We start from the raw sequence: 26387 nt of genomic DNA, 5'->3' as shown, positions 1-26387 counted from the left end.
AGGCAAGAATACTGGAGAGGGTAGCCATTCTCTTCTAAAAGGGATCTTCCTCCCCTCCCCCAGGTATCAAACCCAGGTGTCCTGCATTGCAGGCAGATTCTTTACCATCTGAGCCACCCGAGAAGCTAACTCTAGATATTATATGAAGCTGACTCTAGACATTATATATTCCATCCATCCATGCATTCTTGACATAGATCATGCCTCTCTGGGCCACAGTATCCACAAATGAGAGTTGCCTTCACATCACCTCCGTGCTTCCTAAAAGGAGAGAAGGAATGAAGCCAAGCCCTTCCCGATTGTTCAAACTTCAGTTGTTGGGAAGAGCACAGTCTTATCAGGGAGAAGGACTGGTAACCAGTACCTGGGAGAAAAATGCTTTCAGGATCATCAGGATAGTTTTTCTACCTTCAAGAAGCAATAGGAGGGTTTGTGAGGAGCAAGAGGAAGATGTGAATGTGCGCGAGTGTGCAGACGGCGGATAGTGGAAGAAGCTATGGCAGAGGCTTAGGACAATGACAAGGAAGGCGACTCAAGGCTCCAGAGGGGAACCAATCCGGAGCAGCCACCTAAGCAAAATGCAAATTAAGCTTCCACACAACAAAGGGTAAAGACAGAGGCTCTGTGGTCCGCAAATCAGGAATTTGAGCATCTCTGTATCAAGCACTAGGCTGCACTCTGCACTGCTGCTGCTGCTGCTAAGTCGCTTCAGTCGTGTCCGACTCCGTGCGACCCCATAGACGGCAGCCCACCAGGCTCCCCCGTCCCTGGGATTCTCCAGGCAAGAACACTGGAGTGGGTTACCATTTCCTTCTCCAATGCATGAAAGTGAAAAGTGAAAGTGAAGTCGCTCACTCTTTGCACAGATTGACTCATTTAATCTTCCTAGCAACCCTGGGAGGCCAATGCCAGAGCTGTCCACTTCCTCCTACAGAGGAGGATACTGAGGCTCTGATAGGTTAAGAGGCCAGCCGTGAGTCACAAAGCCAGTAAGATGGAATTTGAACCCAAGTATGACTCGATGGACATGAGTCTGAGTGAACTCCAGGAGTTGGTAATGGACAAGGAGGCCTGGCGTGCTGCAATTCATGGGGTCACAAAGAGTCGGACACGATTGAGCGACTGAACTGAAATGAACTGATGGCATGATACCAGAGCCCTTGATAACAGAGACAACTTTGCTACAAGAAATACCAGGGCAAGAGACCATTTCAAATGGAAGCTCAAGACAGACCAATTAGACAAGAGGACCTTGAAACTGCTATTTTCAAGAGAAGTTTTAAACATGTATGTTATCACATTAAGGCCAATTTCTTACCTTCTTTCTGGAAATGAAGTAAAGTAGTTTTTGGTATTTCTTCTTTTCAGAGTTGCAAAATGGTAGAGCTGCAGGGGAACTCAGAGACCATCTGGACCAAATCCCTTTATCAGATTCTATGATAGTCTCATGAAGATGCAATAACTGTGGTGAGCATCCATGCTGACAAGCCAGTGACTTCTGCAGAGCTCAAGAAGACAGTCCAGGGAAAATGAGTTTATCTATCATTCGGCATAAAGTGGAATTTTGAAGGGGTTTGGAACTTGCCCACCATCCCCAAAATATGCCACTTAGCCATCTTGATTATTCTGAGGCACTTGAGAAACAGCAGGGGCAGGAAAGGCTCTGGTACGCCCTGAACCCAGAAGAAAACATCCTTATCACCAAAGACTGAGAGTCCATGCTGAAATGGATCTACCAAAAAAATCTCCTGTAACAACCTATATCTTCCATTAGTTCCTCCTCGTATATTTCCTGATCATCGTTCCACCCTTACTCCTTCTGGTCCAAACCTCTTTATCTTGTCAGGTCCCCATAATTTATCACTCACTGGTAAGCTTTGGAGCCTGACAGCTTCTTCGGGTCCTTACTTTCCCTCTGAAGAACCCCACGTACGTGTGAAAAGATTAAATAAATCTGTATACCTTTCTCCTGTTTCCCTCTCATATGTCAATTTCATTTCTAGGCCAGTCACAGAACCCAGGAGGGTAGAAGGAATTTTTGTTTCTCCTACGTTTTTTCCAATAGTGTTTAAAAAAATTATTACATTAATATTTCAATGCCCAAAAGAAACCTGGCTTCAGAAGTATGCATGCAGACAATGGGCTCAGGGAATCCTAATGACTCAGAAAAACAACAAAAATAAAACTTTTCAGAGCAGCATAAGAGATGTGAATTTAAAGTTGTGGGGTGCTGGTTAACAGAGAGTCTCATTATGGTATGGTCATCAGTTTTATTTCTCAGTACATATAACCAAGTCAATAATAAATTTGGTTTAAGAATATGAACCAGTCACAATGCATGCTTAGGCAGATTTTATGCCTATGATCAAACAGACTTTTCTTGCTCAAAAAGGGGAATTGGACATCCAGCTCCACCATATTTATCAAGAATTATATATGACTCAGAACTGGCTTGAATCAAAATTAGTAACCAGATATTGTTACCTAAGACTTAGATAATTCCTTAACCTCTTCTTCCTCCTTGAGAATTCGTGTCCTAAAATTCATCATGAAAGTTAACAAAGAAGATGAGCCACTGGATATTTCTGCAAACCTTTGACTTCACATGGATCTCTATAGTTTCAGCTAATTTCTCACAAAATCAATGGTCTTTAACATGACTAATAGGACTTAACACTTACATAGATTGCTGCCTCATTCTGGCAATTTACATTCAGCCTCTGAAAAGGCATATTCCAGCCGCAAGCCTACAGTATTGCTTTAGATTGAAACAATAAATTCCAAGATGACAAGTAGTATCCAAAGGAAAAGAGTAAGACCCCCTAAAGTCTAATATTGTGCTAACTCATGGAAATAAATGTGTTCTTTTTGTAGAATGGTAGAGTTACAGCAGTCAATGTATCTTGAATCAAACAATGAATTCACAAGATGAGGTTGTCATTTAAAAATCAGAATTTGATCCTCAAAAGTCATGTAGCTAAGTTTTCAAATAATCTTCATATCCAGCTCTCACCAAATTACACTGTCCTTTTTATACAATAAAAGGTAATCTTGGCCAACATGGTATTCTGCTACCACACAAAGGAATGGATGGCAGGGTGAGAGCTGAACAGACTAGAGACACGGTCCCAAGCCCCTGTCACCATAGGTTAGCAGGAGAGGAGGGAAATCAGATGTGAGCCTCAGTTTATAATCCAGGAGACCATTTTAAGGCTGAGAAGCAGGTGGGTTGGTTATGAAGTTTGCCAGTAAAGAGCCCACAAGAATATTTCTGGAGAGAAAACCAAAAGCTGGTAATGAAATTGAATCAGAAACCAGAAAAACAAAGAGTCAGGAACACAATCTGCTGGCGTTTCTAGATGTTTAATGAACACAGGGTTCTGTGATCAAAAGCATTTGGGTATGTGCTAGGTGAAACATGTTTTTGTTTTGTGATTTGGCCACAACATTTTCACTCTTCATTAAACTGGTGTCTGTCATGACTTTCCAAGAGTCATATGTAGTATATAGAGTTTCCACACTCATTTGCCTGGGAATTCTGTGTTCATTAAAGCAGCCACTGGGCCATGTGGTCTACAGAAACAGGTTTAGGAAATTCCCAAAATGTCTGATTTTAAAGATAAGAGAATGAGTCCCAAGAAGTTGAAAGATCTGTCCAGCGTGGCGTGGCTGCGTAGGTGCAGAGCTAGAGCTAGGACCATATGAAGTGCTCAATTTGTGGCTCATCACAGAGAACCACACGGCCCATGCTTTTCCTCTCTTCTAGTTGAAGGCTGCCTTCTTCAGACACCCATGAGCTTGGGAAAATAACTTACATTCTTCTAACAGTAGCCAGACAACCCCCAAGGTACCTGCGCCAAACCTTCCCAACAAGAGACCCACGACTGTCTACCTCTGGCCCTTCTCTGCACCCACGTTCAGGAAACAACTACAGTTTCTATTAGAACATGGGTACTCTTCCAGAAAAGCTACAGAGAAACTCTATGGTGATTAATAGCTGATTAACTTCTCCTGCCAAACATCTGCAAGCTCCATTAATCAGACAAGATGCTAAATGGTAATCAGATAAGCAGTGAAAATACTGAGCCTATGAGAGTATTTTCCCTGAGTAGGACTCAGTACCTGTTACTCAGGGCCCATGGTCTGACTGGGGCTCCTAGAACTCTGAATCCTGAGGTCTACATTCTGGATCCTTCTCTTCCTGGGTCCTTCCAAATGTAGGCAGAAAGGAACCTGTTTCAGCACTATGTTTTTAAGAAACAAAGGTGGCAGGGAGGGAATTGATCCTCTATCCATGAGTGCTAAGTTGCTTCAGTTGTGTCCGACCTGGGAAGCCCTGACGGTGTATTATCTAGACTCAAACAATCTTGGCTCCAAAGACATCAGTGTCTCCTTATCACTCACTGAGCATGGTTTAAAATCCCTGGCCTGGTGTTCAGGGCCTCCTATCTTCTGTCCCTACTTCTCCCTGATTCTCCCCCACAGAACCCTCGTTCTCACCCACACAGGAACCTTCATTTCTGGTCTAGGTTAGGCCCCCTTGCCCCATTGCTCACAGATTCCCTGTATCTTTGTCATGGTACTTGTGACACTTCCAGTTTACTTCACTTGAACTTCCTTCAGAGTTCCTTAGAGACGAGGATAACATCTCATTCACTGTGGGTGTCTCCAGGAGATCACATGACCTGACTGTAGTAACCAGCTTATAGTATCAATAGATGTGGTCACCCACCTCCAAGACGGCCCGCAAATAGTCATGCGCTCCAGCAGCTCATGCTTTTGTGCATACACTCTCATGGAGTATGGGTTGGACTATGTGAACTCCTTGCCTGGAGAATCCCATGGATGGAGGAGCTTGGTGGGCTACAGTCCATGGGTCGCAAAGAGTCGGACATGACTGAGCGACTTCACTTTCACTTTCCTGATGCCTAGAATAAGGAAAAATGACACTGTGTGACCGAGACTAGGTAAAAGGCAGTAAGGTAACCTCTCTCCTGTGCTCTTAGATCACTTGTTCTGAGAAAGTTAACCACCATGTTGTGAGCAGCCTTATGGCCCACATAGCAGGGATTGGTCCTCTGGCCTGGGTGGACCCTCAGGTGACTGCAGCCCTTCTGACACCTTGATTACAGCCTTGTGAGAAACCATGAACCAGAAGCATCCACGTAGGCTGCTCCCAGATTCCTGACCCACAGGAACTGCGAGGTAATAAAAGTTTATTATTCTAACCTGCTAAGTTTGAAGATTTGTTACTCAGCCTTAATAACTAATACATATTTTGGTGCCTGGAAGTGAAGTTCAGCTGCAACAAAAATCTCAAATAGGGGAGTGACAAGAAGGATCCAGAGAGTGATCAGAATCTACAAAGCTATAAAATTCAGAATAGATTGTTAGTGAGAGCTTAAGTACCTTGAACACTGTTTGAAGAACTTTGGAATGTGAGGAGCCTACCAGTAGAAAAAATAAAATGCATCTTATAGTGGTAGAAAATTTAGCAACACTGTCACCTGCAGTAATTGGGAAAGCAGAACATGTAACTAATAAAATCGATAATCTAGCTGAGAAGATTTTCAGCCATGTTGTTAAGGGGCCACTAGGCTTCTTTTTGCTGCTTATAGTAAAATGCAAAAGAAAACAGACCAAAAGAACTATTCAAACAAAGGGTACCAAGGCTTGCTGTTTTTGCACATTCCCAGCCTCTCCAGATGGTAAACAACACAAAAATTAAGAAATGGTTCTTACTCAAAGGGGCTTCTCTTGTGGCTCAGCTGGTAAAGAATCTACCTGCAGTGCGGGAGATCTGGGTTTGATCCCTGGGTTGGGAAGATCCCCTGGAGAAGGGAAAGGCTACCCACTCCAGTATTCTGGCCTGGAGAATTTCATGGACAGTCCATAAAGTCTGAAGTCTCTGAAGTCTGGAGAATTTCATGGACAGTCCATGAAGTCTGAAGTCTCTGAAGCCTGGAGAATTTCATGGACAGTCCATGAAGTCTGAAGTCCATGAAGTCTCTTTGAGTCAGACACAACTGAGCGACTTTCACTTTCACTTTCTTAATCAAAGATCAAATGAGGACATCATCATTGACTCAATGGCATCATCAGCTCGATGGACATGAGTTTGAGCAAATTCTGGGAGATGGTGAAGGACAGGGAAGCCTGGTGTGCTTTAGTCCATGGGGTAGTAAAGAGTCGGGCACAACTGCACAACAAATGGGGGCATTCAGAAAAGCATGTTCTAAAGGCGAAACAAATAACTTAACTCTTTTGTTAAGACTTCAGATTTTAACACCTGAATCCTTTAAGAGAACCTAAAAGATGAAGTCCTTTTGGCTTAGAGCACTGATGGGAGAATCATGCCCTGCCTTCTTCAGTAACATTAATGCTATAGCTCATATTGATAAAGCACCATGTTTTTATACATTTTTACCTGCATTTCCCAAATTTGACAATCAAAATAACACTGAGAATTAGGGCAGATACGAGTAAACAATGGACCTGGAGAAATGGGCAATTTGCCCAATAGCTCATAACTACGTCATACAAGAATCTAACTCTCAGTCAAGTGTTCTTTGTCGGTCATCAAGCCACTTTGTAAATAGACACTTGAAAGTGTGTCTAAAATTTGTGGCGAGTAGAAAAGTTAAAAAGAGACTTGTATACAGATATTTTAACATCTTGTTTTTAGATCACATTGTTCTTTTCAGCCAAAATCTGTAGTATCTATGCAACTTAGGCCTCTCAGCTAATTCTTCATCAGCCAGGTCCCAGGTCCACATGTGTTGTGACTTTTCGCTTGGCTTAAACCCTGGTCAGAATGGTGTGTCCTTGGTTTCCTCTAGGATGAATCTACTCACATACACATTAGTCACCAAGGCACATGCTTGTGCAAGAGGCAGAACATACTACAGCAAGCTGTGTTAAAATCCCTAGTAAATACTTCTTCCCAGTGAAATAACGCCATTTGCAGCAACATGCATGGACCTAGAGATTACCATACTAAGTGAAGTATGTCAGAAAAAGAAAGACAAATACCATATGATATCACTTATATGTGGAATCTAAAATATGACACAAATGAATTTATCTACAAAACGGAAACAGACTCACAGACATAAAGAACAGATTTGCGGTTACCAAGGGGGAGGGATGGATTGGGAGTTTGGGGTTAGCAAATGCAAACTATTGTATATAGAATGATTAAATAACAAGGTCCTACTATATAGTACAGAGATCTATATTCAATATCCTGTGATAAACCAAAATGAAAAAGAATATATGTATAAATCTGCCTCACTTTGCTGTACAGCAGAAATTAACACAACGCTGTAAATCAACTATGTTTCAATAAAATAAATTTTTTAAAAATACTTCTTTCCTTCCAAGTTCCCCTTGGATTTGCTTCAAAATAAAAAGAGAGGGGTGAGGGTTTCCCTGGTGGATCAGTGGTGAATCTGCCTGCCAATGTGGGAAACACGGATTTGATCCCTGGTCCAGGAAGATTCCACAAACCCGGGGGCACCTAAGCCCGTGTGCCACAACTATTGAGCCTGCACTGTAGAGCCTGGGAGCTGCAACTGCTGAGCCCACACTTCACAACTACTGAAGCCCATGCTCCCTAGAACCTGAGGTCCACAACAAGAGAAGCCACTGCAAGGAGAAGACCACGTACTGCAGCTGGGGAGCAGCCCCCACCCGTCACAGCTAGAGAACAGCCCACGCAGCCATGACAACGACTCAGCATTAAAAAAAAAAAAAAAAAAAAAAAAGGTACATTTGAAAAAAGAGAGAGGAAGAAGTACATTGAAGATACAGATGAAAAGGAAACTGTCCATGCATAGTGATGGGTACCTGGGAATTCATTATATTATTTTGTCTACTTTTAAATATGTTTCCAAATTTTGAAATTAAAATATTAAACAAATAAACTCAGTCCTCCCACCCACCTTAGCTGTGAAGCCTGTGGCATTTCATTTTGTGGTCTCTTCTCTCCTTTTCTCAGATTCTCTCCCCTCCACACCCTGCAACTCGAACTGCCTCTTCTCTCAGGCCTCCAGTTCTTCCCTCCTCCTCTTCCATGCTGGGTTACTGAACTCCACCGAATTCAGCAAAACAAAGGACTCTCCAAGTAACAGGACACACTCTCCTTCCAAGGCAGTGGAGTGACTGTCTTTTGTTACTTGAGCATCTTTTGGGGGCTTAATCCCCAGCCGAAGTGGCTTATCAAAGTAGTTCTCCCAAACGCCTGCAGTGTTTTCTTCAAGAATACTGGTGAATAAAATTTTCTCCATCTTGTTACACTTATTATTCTGAATTCCTTTGCACTTTGTTCAAAAGAAACCAGTCATTGAAACTTGATTTTGAGAACCAAAGCTTGTATTCAGCAACTTCTGAAAAGAGTAGTTAATTCTATTTGAGTTTCTCTCCATAGCCCCATTCAAAACAGGTTGTGTGTATCTAAGAATAAGTGGAGTCACCACACAAGAGGTTTATTATCAGGGCGAAGCTTCGGAAAGCAACTCCCACTACTTAATGCTGAAAGGAAGGGAGAAAAGAAAGAGGAATCCAGGCTGCCATGAATGGAAGGAGGCAGTTAAAGAGGAAAGAGGGGATGGAGAAACAGAAGGAACGGGAGGTGACAAGATGGGAAATATTTGAGGAACCACTATCACAGCATATAGCTGTCTGTTGTTCTGGTTCAAAAGAAGGAAAAAAAAAACTATCTATACAAACCAGAAAGTCAACTCTGATTTGCTTTCCCAAAGCCTTTGCTCTTCTTTGAATATCTTTATTGAGACTGTATTTGGTTTTCTTCTAGTTTTGGCGGCGGGGGGCGGAGGGGGGGGCGCGGGGGGAGGGGGAGGGTGCGGGTGGGGAGGGGTTGTAATATTTTCACTGCCTCTTTTGGTTAAAAAGATAAACTTAGTCCCAAGGACCCTGAAGGCCTGTACAGTGACCTATGGCCCCTTATTCTGCCTGCACAGGATAGGCATTTGATGTTTAAATCACTCTGAGCCTTTTTTGTTGTTGTTCTTGTCCGTTTTTGTGAAACTCCCCGGTTTTCTTGCTGCTGCACCTGCCAAGCAAAAAAAAGAAGAAGCCTGAGAAGCAGAGAAACTGGTCCCTCTGAAGGGGACCAGAGGCCAGATTATGTCAACAATCCCCCTCACCCTGAAAGGAGCTGGCCTGACGGCTCTCATGTTGTCGAATGACAATTGTGACTCCCTGCATTTCAAGAGTCACACACAAATGGTTCCATCTGAAGCCCTCTGGGTAATAGTAGCCTTTTGAGGTTATGATATCTCTGGATGGAATTCAATAAGAGAAATTCACTTTCAATTGAGCCCCTGGAACAGAGCCAGGCAAGCCAAACAATACAATATGCTTCCCAAGAAAATTGGACCCATCCTCTTTCTTTCTCTCCTTCCTTTCACTTTCTGCTTCTAACCTTGTTCACAAGTTACCTCTTCCCGCTTCTACTCCCTCCTTCTACCAGGGGATAGCAGAGCTTTTAAAAATAAAACCCAGCACATAAATAGGAGCAGTTTGTATAGAATGACACAGCTGCCACGTGACAGCCTTGAGAATTTACTCTCTCCTCAGCTGACCTCCGCGACTTCTGCCAGGAAAATGGCACAGAGCCACTGTAAAGGGGACATCAGGATTAGCACAATCACTAGTTTTCCATTGCTGGTTCATATAAACAGTTTGACTCTTTTCTGTTTTTCACTTTTAAACTGAGAGAAGGTGAAACATACAAAGCCTGCCCAAACAGAGACCCAACTGTTGGCTTTTTTTCTCTCAATATCTGTCTCTCCCATCTTTGCGTGTGTGCACATGTGTGTGTGTGTGTGTGTGTGCCTGTGTGTGTCTTCTTTCTCTCTCTCTCCCCTTCTCTTTTTGCTTGGTTTATTCATTTTGCCAAGATTTTCCTCTGAATAATTATTATTTCTTGGACTGGAAAAGGTTGTAATTCTCTTTGTCTTTTGCATTTGATCACCCAAGTGGATTAATGTGGGTGTTAAATGGGTGGAAGAAGTCATTTTCTTTGTCAAATTCTCTTAATCATCCTTTGGATTTCACACTCTCCTTCTCTCCACCCACACACATCCCTCCCGCTCCAACAGGAATGGTGTGGGTGTGTTTCCTCTTGCAAGTTGTTTCCTTTTTGGAGAGCAGTCCATCTGAAAGCCAGGAATGAGTAGATGCACAAAAGAGAACCACACACCAATGTATGGCTTTGTGCCAACCAGGCAGGCATGTGTGCAAGGGATGGGGGCGCTGGGGGGCGGGGTGCCCTTTGCTTCAGATCTGTCTGTAACAGATCAAATTTGCTCCTCTGAAGAATCTCTCTGCTTCTAATGTCACAGTGTTCAGGGGCTGACTTAGGATTTTGTTTGTTTTTCTCTCAGAGAAAGCATAGAGGAGGCAGCCATTGAAATTGAAAGTGAAAGTGAAGTCACTCAGTCGTCTCCAACTCTTTGCGACCCCATGGACTGTAGCCTACCAGGCCCCTCGGTCCATGGGATTTCCCAGGTATGAATACTGAAGTGGGTTGCCATTTCCTTCTCCAGGGGATCTTCCCAACCCAGGTCTACCGCATTGTAGGCAGACGCTTTACCATGTGAGCTACCAGGGAAGCCCAGGCAGCCATTACATAATATTTAAATAAACACCAGGGGAAAGACAACTATCCCAAGCCCAAAGCTCTCATCCTCTTATGAGTTCAAAATCATGCCTTCTTCTAACCTCAGGAACAGCACCTTTGACTCGTTCCAACAGATTCCAGCAGTCCACCACCCATAGGTCCCCCTCCTCTACCCTCTCTCCCCTGCATGGAATCTTATGGAATTATGCATCTGTACACTGGGTATGATGCTTTAGAAGCTATCATGGGTGGGTGAATGGGAAATTACTCCATAGACTCAAGGATCAGCTACTTTAAAGGGCTTGGTCCACCCCTTCAGTAGGTAGTATCCTGGAGGGAAGAGTGCATGGAAAACAAGCAGCCCAGCAAAGAAATTCACAGACATTTGACGAACCAGTAATAAAATAGTTACTAGAACTAAGAATATGGTTGGTTTCTGAAAGTTGCAGTCATTGAAATCAAGTGCATTTGAGAACATACCCGTGATGTATCCCCTTGTAGCCCAAACAATTCCATAATGTTCCTACAATCATCAGGACTTTATCCTCATCCCCCCAAGGTTCCTACTCTGCTAATGATGAACTTTTAGATAAACATACTAGTTTCCATAGGGTTACTGAAGCCCTTCTACACCAACCCTGTCCATGAAGCTCCACGCACCAGTGGGGGGAATCACTGTATATCAACAGAGAAAACTCATGCATGTTGTTGCCTGCATGTGAGCATATGGACACCCAGCCATCAAGATGACTGATCTCAGCAATTTCACTCCTGGCTATATACCGGGAAAAAGCACTAATTCAAAAAGATACATGCACCCCAATGTTCATAGCTTTACAGTAACCAGGATATGGAATTGACCTAAGATATGTAGGAAATGACATACATGTGTGTGTATATATACACACACACGCACACACATATTTGGGCTTGTAGGGCATTGTGCTAGTGAGATAAGTCAGATAGAGAGAGGCAAATACTTTATGATATCACTACATGTGGAATCTAAAAAAACACAAAGAATTGGTGAATATAACAAAAAAAGAAGCTGACTCACAGATATAGACAGCAAACTAGTGGTTACCAGTGGGTAGGGTTGGGAGGCAACGTAAGGGTAAGGGAATGGGAGGTACAAAGTATTGGGGTATGATACGTTACAGGGGTGTATTCTACAACATGGGGAATATAGCCTATATTTTGTAATAACTATAAATGGAAAGTAGCCTTTAAAATTGTATAAAAATAAAAAAGATAACTGGTCATCTTAATAGATCTGTTATCTACCTAGTCAGAGACAAAAAGAAAAAAAATAGATTTTTACTCCAAGTTCCAATGTTGATTAATTCTTAACAGTTATCTTCAAAGTTATACTGAAAAAGATCCTTCAGCCACATTCAAATCTAGCAAATGAGAATACTGAGATTAACAGATAAAAAACAAGGACCTACTATATAGCACAGGGAACCGTATTTAATTATTCAATATCTTATAATAACCTAAAATGGAAAAGAATCTGAGAAAGAATGCATATATGTATACATATATTAATATGAATATATGTACATGTACATATATGTCACTAAATCACTTTGCTATATATCTGAAACTAACACATTATAAATCAATTACACTTCAATTAAAAAAATAATACAGGTATATGCATATATATGTATAACTGAATCACTTTGCTGTACACCTGAAACTAACAAAACATTGTAAATCACCTAATTCTTCAATTAAAAAAAAAAATGAATACTGAGATCGATGAGCTATATCTGCCATGGGTGAGAGTGGTAACATAGGTGTTGCCTATTAGCTATTCCTAACAAGCGGATTCCAAAGGCTAGAACAGAAGACTTCACATCAATGTTTCAAATTCTGTCAAGTGGAAAGGCCCTATATTTTTCCAGAATAGTGTTTTAACCATATAAAGCGTTGTTTCTCTCTAATAGCTGCCACTTACTGAATAGCTACAGTGTCTCAGGCACTGTGCTGTGATCATCACCTATTTATTTTATTCAATCTTTATTATTATACCTCAAGGCAGGTGTTATCCCCATTTTGCCACTGACAAAATACCAGAAAGGTTAAATAATTTGTCCAAGGTCTCATTGGCAATAAGTGGTGAAGCCAAGACCTGAAAGAGGTCTTCAGTGAAGTCTATAGCCAAGGATTCTGCCATAAATCCTGCTGTCTCCTTGGGATTAGAAGACAAGAAGGCAGAATCAGGGAGCGGGAATCCTTGGCAGTTTGCTGCCAAGCCTTACAGCAAAATCTTCAAGCTGCCCATCATTCTTTTTGGCTCCTGACAGCTCCAGCTAATTGTCTGCCATTAGGCAGTTGAGATTTTTAATTACAGTTATATTCAGCTGAGCTGAAATTTCAGCTAATTATAATTGAAATTGAGGGCTAAAAGCAAGTTTCAAAGGTCATCCAGCAGTTTTCCTTGTGTGTATATATGTCGTTTTTTAATGCAGTGTAAGTAATATGTGTATATGGCTTAAAAAAATCAAATACTATATGAAATGACTTACATTGAAAATTGGTGACCCTCTCCTGTGCCCCACCCATTCCTTCTTCCCAGAAGCAAGCACTTTTAATCATTTCTATTTTTATTTCTTCTAGTACTTTCATGCATTGGAGAAGGAAATGGCAACCCACTCCAGTATTCTTGCCTGGAGAATCCCAGGGACAGAGGAGCCTCGTGGGCTGCCGTCTATGGGGTCACACAGAGTCGGACACGACTGAAGTGACTTAGCAGCAGCAGCAGCAGCAGTGGTTACTTCCAATCTCTCTATAATAGATATATAGCTCTATTTCTTGATTTATTATACTTAGACATTATCTACTGACTTCCACCATGATGGATAAAAATTTAACTCGCCTCCATCACCTCTACCTTGCTTCCTCTCCACCCACCCCAATTTAGTTACACTCCCATTTTCAATTCTTCCTCTCAACATCAGGCATTTCAAGTGGCAGATTAAAGCCCACTCCTTGTCCCATCAACTATTCACAGCTATTTCCTTCTTTCTCTCTTCCACTCCCCAGCCTCTGTCACCTATACCTGTAATGCTTATATTATCAAGATACATAATATTTATATTCTGTTTGAAACCAGTTAAGTCCTTCTAGATTTATATGAGTAAATATTAAAAGTTGAAAAACATGAAAATAACATAATATTTCTGGCACCTATTCAAAACAATTCTTCTCTTCACATTCCATCAGTTGGTCAAAATCATGCCTCGGGTGTGCTGGCTTTATATTTGGACCTAGACTTCCTTGTACACTTGTGTTATAATTGTTTCCCTGAAGTCTCTGATTCATTTTTCCTTCTTCTTATTTTCTGCAGTATTATAACAACCTCACGATTTTCAAAGTTCTCAGTATACAATTCATCCTATAAGACCCCCTGTCCGCCACACGGCCATGATCTCTTTCACAGCATCCCGTCTTTGCTCTCCCATCAGGACTAGTTTCTCCTGAGATTTGAGACCCAACTTCAGGATGGGATTTTTGTTTGTTGCTGTTCTAGCTTGGGGCCTTTGTTTCCCATAGCTTCCTCTTTCTTGGTTCATACCTTTTGATTTTGTTTTTTCTTGTTAACTTTTGGAGTATAACAGATTAACACTGTTGTGATAGTTCCAGGTGGACAGCAAAGGGACTCAGCCATACGTATACATGAATCCATTCTTTCCCAAACTCCCCTCTCCACTTTTTTTTCTAAAACATATTCTCTAATAGTTCCTAATACAGCGGGCATGATCATAATCTTTCTGAGCCCTTGAAAAAAATGATTTTTATTCTGACCTCAAACTTGATTTATAGATTAGCTAGGTATAGAATTTTAGAGCAAAAGCCATGTTTACTCAGAACTTTCAAAGAATTGCTTAAAATCTTCTAGCACTCAGTGCTGTTATTAAGAATTTAATGTTAGATCAATTGCTGTGGTCTAAATGTTTGTGTCTCCCTCAAATTCATATATTGACATTAGAATGCCCAATGTGATATCATTTGGAGGTGGAGACTTTGGAGTTGCTTCAGTCATGAGGGTTGGAACCCTAATGAATAGAATTAGTGCATTTAGCCCCCTACCACCACTTTGGAAATACAATGAGTAGGGGCCAACTATGAGCCAGGAAGAGGGTCTCACCAAATGTGTCTATACCAGCCCCTTGATCTTGGGCTTCCAGCCTCTAAAACTGTGAGTAATACATGTTTGTTTTTATAAGCCACACTAGTTTCTTGCATTTTGTTATAGTAGCATGAACAATGGGCTTCCCAAGAGGCACTAGTGGTAAAGAACCTCCCTGCCAACTCAGGTAGATGTAAGAGACATGAGTTCAATCCCTGGGTTGAGAAGATTCCCTGGAGGAGGGCACAGCAACCCACTCTAGTGTTCTTGCCTGGAAAATCCCATGGACAGAGGAACCTGGTGGGCTACAGTCCACAGGGTTGTGAAGAGTCAGACACAGCTGAAGTGACTTAGCAAGAACAAACTAAGACCCTGATTTGTTCCTTTCTGAATTGCCTGCTTTTCCTCTCAGGAAACTTTTAAGACCCTATCTTTATTTCCAATAAAACAAAATTTTATGATTATTTGTCTTGATGAGGATCTTTTTCTATTTATTGCACTCAATGCTTAGAAGGTCATTTTAATCTGAAGATGTATCTTTCTCCTGTTCTGGGTAATTTTCTTTTCTTATTTATTTAATAATTTCTTCTTATCTGGTTTCCTCTGTAAATTCAGAAACCCCTATTAAAGCCAGTGTATTATTCAGAGGATACTACTCCTATATGAATCCTCCTAAGTTTTCATTCTCTTTCTAATTATTTCTTTCTCTCCTCCCTTTCTTTCTTTCTCTTTTTCATTTTCATACTCTAAGTTCTTAGAGATTTCCTTCATTCCCCCTTCCAATTTTACATCTACATATATCTTTATATATATAGTTAATTTTGTTGGCAATCATCATTTATGTTTCACGAGCTCTTTCTTGTTTTACCTCTTTTTTCCTTTTTATAACATTCTCTTTTGTTTTATGAGTACCAAAGTTTCTCAAATGCCTGTGAAGAAGCTAATTTTTTAAGTTCTTCTCTGTCCCTTGAAGTATTTCTATTTCTTGTTGCTTCTCTTAGCCATTCCCTTTCAAGTTGCTGGCTTTGCTCAAGACTTTGGTAATCATCCAGTATCTTTTCATGTTTAAGAAGGAAATAATAGAACAGCTGACCAGGTCTGTGAATAAGGTTTGGCTTATCAACCAGCAGGTTTTGCTTTACTTGAACCAGTGGGGAACATGCCATTACATCTGGAGACTCCTCAATTCCATAATGAAGAGAGCTTTGACCTAGGGCAGTAGTCCTCACATTAGTCCTCTTCCAAAGACTGTTCAGTTTCTTTAGAGAATGTTCATCTTGAGAAAAGGGGCTATTCTGAGTTGCACAGGGAAGATGGCAGGAGTGAGATCAACAGTTGCATGGAGCTCTAACTTGTCTTCCATTTTTAATCCTACTGACATGAATGCTACCTTCAAGGACAGAGCCACCCTATAATTTTGGGGGGCAGTGGATGTTTTCCTTTTACTAAAATCCAAATACACGTTAGCATGCTAAACTTTATTCACTCTGTTTTACTAGTCAAGTCTCAAAATGTTTTCTGCCTTTTAGAGATTTGTTGAGATTTATGAACCATCACTACTCACTTATACACTTATTCTGTTAGTTTTTATACATTTTAGTTTTTTAATTCTTTACATAATTGTAATGCTGTCTGAGAAAGGGAGAACACTTGTGCCATTTTGAATTGAAGTCCATGAAATGGTTTTCCGGCAGTGTTCCACAAGGTCAAGCTTATGAAGAGAAAGAGCAAGGGATGCGAGACCAAAATAAGAGCTGATCAAGTGACACTTCCCAACTAGAGCTTGCTGCTTTCATTGGCTGTGCTTCGATATATTTCACTTGATTAGATTTTCCTACAAGAAAGAATCAAAGAATAATTCAAGACAAATTATAATCAAGTACTGACATAAGTGAGCTCTCAGGTGTGGGCTAGAATAGTCAGAGGAGGGTAATTGGGAAGAGGTAGAACTTCTGGAGAAGTCTGGCTCTGAAAATGTATGTTGGGGCCAGATTCTACAGGGCTTTTAAGCTATGTTGACAAGTCTGGGCTTTATCCTAAATATGAAGGAGCAATTAAACAGTTTAAAAGAAGGAAGTAAAAGGATCTGAAGTATGTTTTTGAAAGGTCACGCTGACTTTAGATGCATAGAGGTGATCATCAGCAAGCAGGCAAGGACCGCTCATGCTTCCCTTCTCTCAATCTTTACCACACCCTCCACAGGTAGGACAGGCAAGTATTGTTATTCCTAAGTCACAAGCGGGGAAATAGGCTCAGAGAGATTTTCTGATTTGTTTGAATGTACATGAGTCATAAATGATCAGAGCCATGACAGAACTCTTGTTTAACTCCTTCTGGACAGGGGTAAATGAACCATAGTGAATCACTGAAGTTTGGTCAAAACCAACTAGTCAATGTCACTGCCCATCCTGGACACCTGCCCTCCTGGCCCCATTCCCTACATGCCAGTGATCTTATACCACCAACTCCCTAACTCTTTAGAGCCTAGCTTTACAGCCACCTCAGGAAATCTAGAGTTCAGAGAGATAAAAATCAGAAGAAAAACAATAATGTGAATTCATCATCTACTATGACCCTTCTTTCTTTCTCAAAATCCCTTTATGAATACTGAAATAGGTTAAAGAATGTCCCCTTCAATTGATATCTATGTGCGACCTCAGAAAGCAACCTTATTTGGAAATAGAGTCTTTGCAGAAATAACTAGTTCTGTTAAAATGAGTTCAGACTGGATTGGGGTGAGTCCTAAATCCAATGACTGGAATTCTTGTATTAATAAGATAGCCATGTGACCACAGAGATACACAGGGGAAAAGGCCATGTGATAAGAAAGCAAATATTTGGGTGATGTACCTACAAACCAAGGAATCTCATGGATTGTCAAGAACCTCCAGAAGCTGTATTTAAGCAAGGAAGAGACATGGCCCTTTAAGCTTCCAGAACTGTGAGAAAATAAATTTCTGTCATTTTAAACCACTCACTATTCGGTACTTTGTAACAGAGCCAACCAGTCCATCCTAAAGGAAATCAGTCCTGGGTGTTCATTGGAAGGACTGATGTTGAAGCTGAAACTCCAATATTTTGGCCACCTGATGTGAAGAGCTGACTCATGTGAAAAGACCCTGATGTTGGGAAAGATTGAGGGCAGGAGGAGAAGCGGTCAACAAAGGATGAGATGGTTAGATGGCATCACCAACTTAATGGACATGAGTTTGGGTAAACTCTGGGAGTTGGTGATGGACAGGGAGGCCTGGCATGCTGCAGTTCATGGGGTTGCAAAGAGCTGAACATGACTGAGTGACTGAACTGAACTGAACAGATAAACTGGGAAACTAAAAGAAATGTTAAATTCAAAACCAATTTAAAAAGAAAAAGAAGTAGTGATTCCATTTAAAATAATCACCAAAGGAAAATTTTCAAAACACAGAAAAGGTTTAACAGAAAAATTAAAAATTGGCTCTAGGTTTTGGAGCAATTCCAGCTGTTTTTTGGGGTGCTAAGTTTGTAAAAGAACGATGGTATCAGCTGAAAACCTGGGCTTTGAGAGAGAAGGGAATCTTCAGAGCTGAAGTCCTGGGAAACTGACCCTCTCCAACCCAAATATTCTTGAACACCAAGGTTCTCAGCCTCCAGAAGCACCCTCCACACAGAAACTACCACTTCTGAACCGAGTGTCTCCACTTTGCTAGGCATTTGGCTAGTTTGGCCTCACTCTCTCCTCGCCACATGCCTGTCTGGCAAATACTAAGCTCTCAATCGCTATTTACTGACCAACGGACTAGCCCTGAGAAGCACATCCCAGCCTGCGTGAGGAAGCCACATGCTGTCATGGAAAGCTTTACACCAGGTGACCTCTAAGGTCTCTTCATTCTCTGTCTGTATCTCTCCTCTAAAGTAGTACACAGCCAACACCCAAAAAAGGGCTTTCCTAGTCAATGAAACACTCCCCATTTCCTGATCTCCAGCTAGACCCAGAAATAAAAACACTTTAGGGCAAAGTAAAATTCTTTGCGCTGGCTTTTTGCCCATGTCAAGTTGACTTAACAAAATTCCAAAGGTGATTCACAGTTGGCCTCAGTACAGAGACATCAAGCAGAGGTGCACGTACGCAGATCCTCTCTCACACACACATACCTCCAAACACAGACATATGCCTGTTCCCAAAGCCTTACTGGCTCAGACCTGCTGGTAGCCTAATGGATAAGAGAGGGTAGAAGAAAAGCAAGAGTAAACCTATTCACAAAGCTGGTAGAAAAGCAAAGTTTAGAAACCCTTTGTAATCTAAAGAGAGGAAGAAAAATCTTAATAAACTAAGAACCAAGAGATTGGGACTGAAATCCACCCTACTGCCAACTGCTAGCCATGTGACCTTGGACAGTTCATAGCTCCAGCTCTCAAAGGATTAATTTATCCACACGGCTCCTCAATTATCCCTCATCCAATGGGCAAATCAATCCCTGCACTCTCTTTCCCCATTTCCTTGGACTCTGCACTGCTCTCAGACTGCTGTCCACACATACACTGATGTTTGCTCACTTCTGCTTTTGCACAGACTGTACCCTTCCTCTGGAAAATTCTTCCCAGCCCAACCTCTGCGTGTTCAAATACAATCCTCCCTTCAAGTTAAATCCAAAGGATTCAACAAAGCCTTCCTGGATCCTTAAGTTGGAAATAAGCTCCTTCTTAAGCTCCTCTAGCACTCTACCTGTGATGAAATTTGACTCTTTCTATCTCAGGCTTTAGTTATTTGGGGTATATTTGTTGACACGCTCCTCCATTAGTCTGTGAGCTTCTGGAAGGCATGGCCTCTATCTGGCTCATCTTTCAATCACCTGTCACTCTAGTACATGCTCAGAAAGCCTCCTTAAGCTGAGCAAGGACACAGAGCTCATAAGTTATAGTTCTTGTCACTGTGGTTCTCATTTGGGGCCAGAGTCCCAGGAAACGAATAAAGTTGGTTCATGCAAATAACTCCATGCCATGTGACAAAATTTTACATGCCTAATACAAACTTGAGAATGTATGAATAACTGTATGTTTTACAAAAGTCAGTTGCAAGGAACCCCCACCTTCACTTGTTTGGGTGAGCCCCATTCCAGGGAACAGATATGGCGTGGATGACTGCTGTCATCACAGGAACCTAAAATACTTCAGCTTGAGCAGGTGTACCAGGACAGGGCCTGGGGTCTGGATTCCGTGTATACTCTCCAGCAAGACATTTGTGGGTTGCTTTGGAAGCTGATTGTCAAGGGGAGAAGGAAATATTTGCTCAGCAGTAGTTGTTGTTTTTTAAAAAGTCCCCTCCCCCAGTGCACCCCTTATCCACACAGCCTGACCTCAGGCTGGAGGATTAGAGCATTTCTTGAAGAATAATGGATCTGTTTGCCTTCAGAGTCATGACCTGTTTCTTCTAATTAAGACAAACATTCTATTTTGGTATAACACAAAGAAGTGAGGAAAGTGAGAAGGTTTTGAAAAATGAAGCACTTTTGTAAATTACCTAATCCTATTTGTTTTCTTTCCCAGGTGTCACCAGCCGCTTCTACTTGAAGACTGACATAGCAAACACCATCCATTTGTCCTCTAATGACAAACTGAAATTATTTTTAAGGCCGTCTCTATGATGAAAAGCACAAGAAACAGCCATAAATTACCAGGCAGAGCCATCTATTTACAAATATCATAAATAATCATAAACATTATATATAACCGTAAATAAATATCACAGTGTTCAGCCTTTTCCAGCAATCAGATAAAGCCAGATAAAAGGTCAAATGGCCCCATTTTGCTGACCCTCACCTGCCTGGAGAATGAGAAATTCTATCTCTGCTGCCAGAGCCTAGCAACTCTCTCCAGGCTCCTGAGAAAAATCAGCTTGGTACACAATCCTGTGCTAATACTTGCCCATTAAATGTTGGCAATCAAACCCCATTCATCACCCCCACAAGGCCTAATATTGATTTGCATCTAGGGTTTCTCATATTTAAGAGTTCTGCTCTGACATCGGACAATGGAATCAGATGTCCTCCCAGCTTCACTACTCTCCAGCCAAGCTACTTAAAGAAAGTTGATAACATTCCCTCAGCCTCAGTTTCTCTGAGTAGAAACAATAATAGTGCCTTCCCCACAGGATTTAGTGAAAAAGTAAGTAAAATCATGCATATAAACCACTTACAACAGTGCTTGACCGATAAGGACCAATCCAAAGAATGTTCACTGCTGCTATTCCTCAAATGTCTGTCTTGTTCAAAATAAAACTTGACCTCCTTTGCCTTGTTTTTTGTAGCTTAGAAAACAAGTGAGAACACAGAAGGACACACTCACACTGTGGAGACTGCATGCTAACAATATAGTTCTAAGTAACATCTGACTAGGTAGATAACACACGCCTTATCATGTTACAGAATATAGGCTCATTTCCCCAAGAGCAGAGCCTGAGACAAACACTCGCATGCAAGTTATTTAGCCAGAGGTGTGACCTCAAGAGGCAGAAGTTGGAAGCAAGCAGAAGGGAAGAAAGAACAGGAAAGAGCCAACATAAGGATGCATTATTGAGTTGGCCCCTGTTATATAAGACTGGGTGTGGGATCATGTGTGATGCCCATGTTGTCCACCAAGGGGGAAGAGATAAAGCATTGCTCCTCCAGCTCCTATTGCCCATTGGTCTAGAGCTGTCCCATCCACATGCTTGAGAGCCAAGCAATTCCTGAAGGACCTCCACACTGCAGCAGAGGAAAAGGAACAATGAGGAGCATAGATAGCACTGGCCTGAGAGTTGTACCCATGACGCTGCTGGAAACCTTTACTGACCTGGTCACCACAGGAGTGACTGGAATAAGAGATAAAGCCCAGATGACCTTAGGTTATGAACAGCATTCACCAAGAGATAACCTGAAGAGGCTGAAATGTTCTCAAAGTAGACTTCCAAGAATGAACTCTTTTTCTGCAGACATACCTTCTCCACTCTGTTTAAGTTCATGCCATTAGATGACGGGGACTTGGGTACTTCTTGGCTTCTGCTTAAAAATAAACACCTGAAGGTATTTTTCCAAGGTTTACATCCCAGTGTCACCAACTTGAGTCTTCTTCACCCTGTTTCCAAATCGGATGATATTATGGTTGACAGTTCCAACTCTCTCCATCAGAAACATGGCTCCTTTCTGCAATGGCCGTGACAAGAAGCACCTGGTTCATGCCAGGACTCTCCCAGTGAAGGAAATTCCCATTCCTCGGGAGGCAGCTGTTTCCTCTTCCCACAGCTCTATTAGAAAAACGATCTGACTTTCAGCTAAACAGGGTAGATTGAACACACATTAATCAATACGCTTTCCACCAAACAGCCCAGGTCTCTTTTGACTATACTAAGTCAGAGACTGGAGGAGTTAACATAGTTCCAGGGTGAGACTGCAGATGCACACTGTTGTCCACTGAAAGTGAATATCAACTGGTTTTGATCCTCTTCTTTTCAAGAGGAATGGAAAAGAATGAATTTGCCAGGTAAATGACTTCATACCATGTATCCAAGCTTGTGTCAATTGGCTTAGACAAAAAATACCACAGTAGCAATTGTAGCTGCTATTTGGGTGAGTTTCCAATAGTCTACTATCATCCATCAGGATTTTCCAGGAGTCAGTCCGATGAATACAACAGGAATATGATGGGGATCATCCTGCATCTTTAGGTCTTGAATCTGCTGCTGCTGTTGCTAAGTCGCTTCAGTCGTGTCCGATTCTGTGTGACCCCATAGACGGCAGCCCACCAGGCTCCCCAGTCCCTGGGATTCTCCAGGCAAGAACACTGGAGTGGGTTGCCATTGCCTTCTCCAATGCATAAAAGTGAAAATTTAAAGTGAAGTCACTCAGTCGTGTCTGACTCTTAGCTACCCTGTGGACTGCAGCCCACCAGGCTCCTCCGTCCGTGGGATTTTGCAGGCAAGAGGACTGGAGTGGGGTGCCATTGCCTTCTCCGTAGGTCTTGAAGAGTGGCACTGATTTCTGCCAGTGCCTATTTTCTGTATCACTTGGAATGGCCAATTTCTCCCAGTCTGCCTGGGCTTTCCTGGTTTGAAAACTGAATATCCCCGCATATTGGGAACCTCCTAAGTCCCAAGTAAACTAGGATAGTTGGTCATCCTAATGCTGCCTACCTTCACTTACTCCTGAAAGAGGGTAAAATCTTTCTGTAGGATACCAAGAAGGCCCTCTAGATTTCCTACTTAGCTTTTACTTGCTGATTAATCACTTGCTTCTTCTTATATTTTCCCAGAGCATCAGTTAACAATAGCCACACAATTCTATCTTCTTATAGTTATTAATACCCCAGTAATTTGCACCACCTGATTGATCAGATCACATCTGGTAACTACATTCTTCTTTTTTATTTTTTTCTTTTTTCAGTCATGCCTTGTGGCACATGAGATCTTATTTCCCTGACCAGGGATTGAACTCACTTCCCCTGCTATGGAAGTGATGATTCTTAACCACTGGACTGACAGGGAAGTCCATAACTGCATTCTTTTCCACCAGGATATAATTCTAATTCACTGTCAAAGTTTTAACTATGGAACTGCTATGTCGTTATTTGCGCCAGGGATTATTCGTTCTCTACCTTCTACTGGTGATGGGCTTTTTGTTAGGATCTGGGTGGAGAGGGCACCCTCCTGCCATTTGGGCTTTCCAGGTGGCTCAGTAGTAAAGAATCCACCTGCCAAACAGGAGACATGGGTTTGATCCCTGGGCTGGGAAGATCCCCTGAAGAATGATATGGCAACCCACTCTAGCATTCTTCCTTGAGAAATCCCATGGATAGAGGAGCCTGGCGGGCTATAGTCCATGGAGTCACAAAGAGTTGGACACAGCTTAGCAACTAAACAGCAACAGGGCAGCCAGAGATCTAGCTCTAAAATCTCACTTCAGCATCTGCTTTCTTGACCACTTGTGATGGCAACTGTTGCAAGTTGGGTTCCCTTTGAAGTGGATCCTAAGGTGGAGAATAGCATGCTAATGAATTATTAAGAACTGATCCTCAACTTAACTATGGAAGGAAAGAGAGGAAAACGGGATTGGGTAGAGGGACAAGTTGTGCTGCACTGCAGTCTCAAAGGAGGATTCAACTCGCCCAACTCATGAGATCTGAAACTAGTATGAACCTTCAAAACTGTCCCAAATTGAGGAAGGGGGTCTTTATGTCTTGTGTGGTAGAAAAAAAAAAATTAACCTGGTTCAAAGAGAAATCTTGCCTTTGTCCTCGGTTCCTGGAAGGTCATAAATAAGCCCTTGGAATGTCATGCCTGATAAAAGTTTTTGTTTACCTGAGAGCCTTAGGCCACAGCAGATGGTCTCACAATGTGATTTATGGTAGGTTTTTTGGGTCAAAAGGTATCAGTTTGATCTCAAAAGGAGCTGGAGACTGATGCCAGCCATGTAGGCAGTCAACCACATCTATGTTATGGAGTCCCAAATAAAAATTCTGAACACAAAGGCTCAGGTACGCTTACCTGTCTGGCAGTACTCCACGTGCTTTGTCGAATATGGTTGCTAGGGAACTTAGTGCTGTCTGCAATTCCATTGAGAGGGTGATTGGGAACTTCATACATGGCACTTTCCTGGACTCTGTCCATGATTCTCTATCCTGAATGATTTTAATCTGTATCCTTTCACTCTAATAAACTGTAACCGTGATCATAATAGCTTTCAAGGAGTTCTGTGAGCCCTTCTAGTGAATTGTTAAACTTGAGAGTGTTCTTAGAGATGCCCAAACTTTGCAGTTAGTCTCAAGAATGAAGGTGGTTTTGGAGAATTTTCTATATACTGACTTTGATGGATAGCATGGATATGATATTGGATATGATCTGTGTAGCCCCTGGAAGGATGGTAACTTTGGGTGTAGTTTGGATATAGTGGGCTTCCCCAGTGGCTCAGAGGTTAAAGCGTCTGCCTGGAATGCGGGAGACCCGGGTTCAATCCCCGGGTTGGGAAGATCCCCTGGAGAAGGAAATGGCAACCCACTCCAGTACTCTTGCCTGGAGAATCCCATGGAGGGAGGAGCCTGGTAGGCTACAGTTCATGGGGTCGCAAAGAGTCGGACACGACTGGGCGACTTCACTTTGGGTGTAGCAGTAGCCACCAAGACAAACCCAGGAGGGGGCTGTCAACTGGGGGTTTTCTGCTATTAATGGTCTCACAGACTAGAAAATGAAGCTTTTCATTCCTGAAGAAGACAAGTACATCACAGCATCCACCACAATGGGACAGGCTTTTGTCGTTAGATTTATATTTAAAATGGATAACCAACAAGGACCTATTGTATAGCACATGGAACTCTGCTCAATGTTAAGTGGCAGCCAGGATGGGAGAGGATTTTGGGGAGAGAATGGATACATGTATATACATGGATGAGTCCCTTCACCTTTCGCCTGAAAATATCACAGCATTGTTAATTGGCTATATCCCAATAAAAAAATTAAAAGTTTAAAAAAAGAAAAAGGTAAGCTTGTTTCATGGACAGAATCTGTGTCATTGCATGTCTATCCATGACTTTCTGTGACTGTTATTGATAGTATACCTAGTGGATTTAGTCATTCAATGCTGATTTCTAATGACCAAAAGTATTATTATAATCAACATCCATGGTTCCTTGCTGGAACCACTCTCAGCAAGTAACCACATATTGACTTCAACAGTTCTCCTAAAATGTAAAATCTAAATGTAAAAGTCAGAAGCTAAAGCATTGCTATGTGGCATTTATTCTGAGGCAGACAACCTCTTTTGTGATTTGCATCATAGTGAACAGGGCCAAAGAAATAATCTGGAGCCATGGTTAAGTGTCAAGATTGCATTAATCGATAGAACACAGTTCTAATAGTAAGCACCAATTAGCTGTAACAAGTAATGACCATACAATACCCACACAATTTCAAGTTAATCTTGTTAAGATCTTCTGCTATGGGTCTGTGGCCCCTGATTAAAGTTCTATTGGCGATTTCAAAAGGTCTTCAAGTTTTCACTTGTCTTCCTTATCGTCTATCTCTGCCTCACTCCAAAGTTGAAATGACTTTCTCTTGTCTAGAAATTTTGGTATTTTATTAAACATCTCTAGACTGTTTCCACAGCTTTCCTTGGTTATCACTTCCCCTGTTCTTTAATACTAAAGTTTGAGTGAAAAAAAAATTAAAACATTTCCTTTTGTCAGACTGTCAGTGAAAATAGATACAAGTTATTCTGCTCTGGTTTGAGTTTTAAATCTTTAATAAATATGAAAATTCTTTTTCTCTTCCTCTTACCTTTTCAGACTCTTACCAAGCCATCACATTAGTATTCTACTAATGCTAGCAAAGTAAATAGCAGCTACTTTCACTGATGGCTCTCCTAAATCAAATGATTTATTATGGCTACACAAAAAAAGCTGAGTTTCAGCTCAGGAACCACAGAAGGATGGATTCATGCCAAAGCCAAATTCTCTTCCAGAAAGGGCTCTGGCAAAGAAGAATCCTCTTCCAAAACAAATCCATTTGTAAATCCTAAATAGAGTCAGGATTAAGTCCACAATTGAAGGATAGCCTTCTTTTTCAAAGCTTAGTGCAAGATAGAGAATTTTTTTCTCTAATTA

At 41.7% G+C, this 26387-nt stretch overlaps 1 long non-coding RNA gene and 1 other non-coding gene across 5 annotated transcripts in view; one reads left to right on the top strand and one right to left on the bottom strand.

Moving 5' to 3' along the window:
• LOC132659577 (uncharacterized) overlaps nucleotides 1–8148 on the bottom strand; it is a 90118-nt gene extending 81970 nt beyond the window's left edge. For 2 of the 4 annotated variants that reach the window (XR_009600141.1, XR_009600138.1), the window contains exons 1-2: nucleotides 7944–8148; nucleotides 1319–4928 (exon numbers count right to left, since the gene is read on the bottom strand). This is a non-coding gene — a long non-coding RNA (uncharacterized LOC132659577). The remainder of the gene's footprint in view (nucleotides 1–1318; nucleotides 4929–7943) is intronic. The other 2 variants (XR_009600140.1, XR_009600139.1) reach the window with 2 other exon arrangements.
• Nucleotides 8149–24685: 16537 nt separating this feature from the next.
• TRNAS-GGA (transfer RNA serine (anticodon GGA)) lies at nucleotides 24686–24758 on the top strand. Its single transcript has one exon. It is a non-coding gene; the product is annotated as a tRNA-Ser (tRNA).
• The last annotated feature ends 1629 nt before the right edge of the window (nucleotides 24759–26387 follow it).

The sequence above is a fragment of the Ovis aries genome, chromosome 3 (assembly GCF_016772045.2).
Source record: "Ovis aries strain OAR_USU_Benz2616 breed Rambouillet chromosome 3, ARS-UI_Ramb_v3.0, whole genome shotgun sequence".
Lineage (NCBI taxonomy): Eukaryota > Metazoa > Chordata > Mammalia > Artiodactyla > Bovidae > Ovis > Ovis aries.
This window is presented reverse-complemented; position numbering and strand designations above follow the sequence as displayed.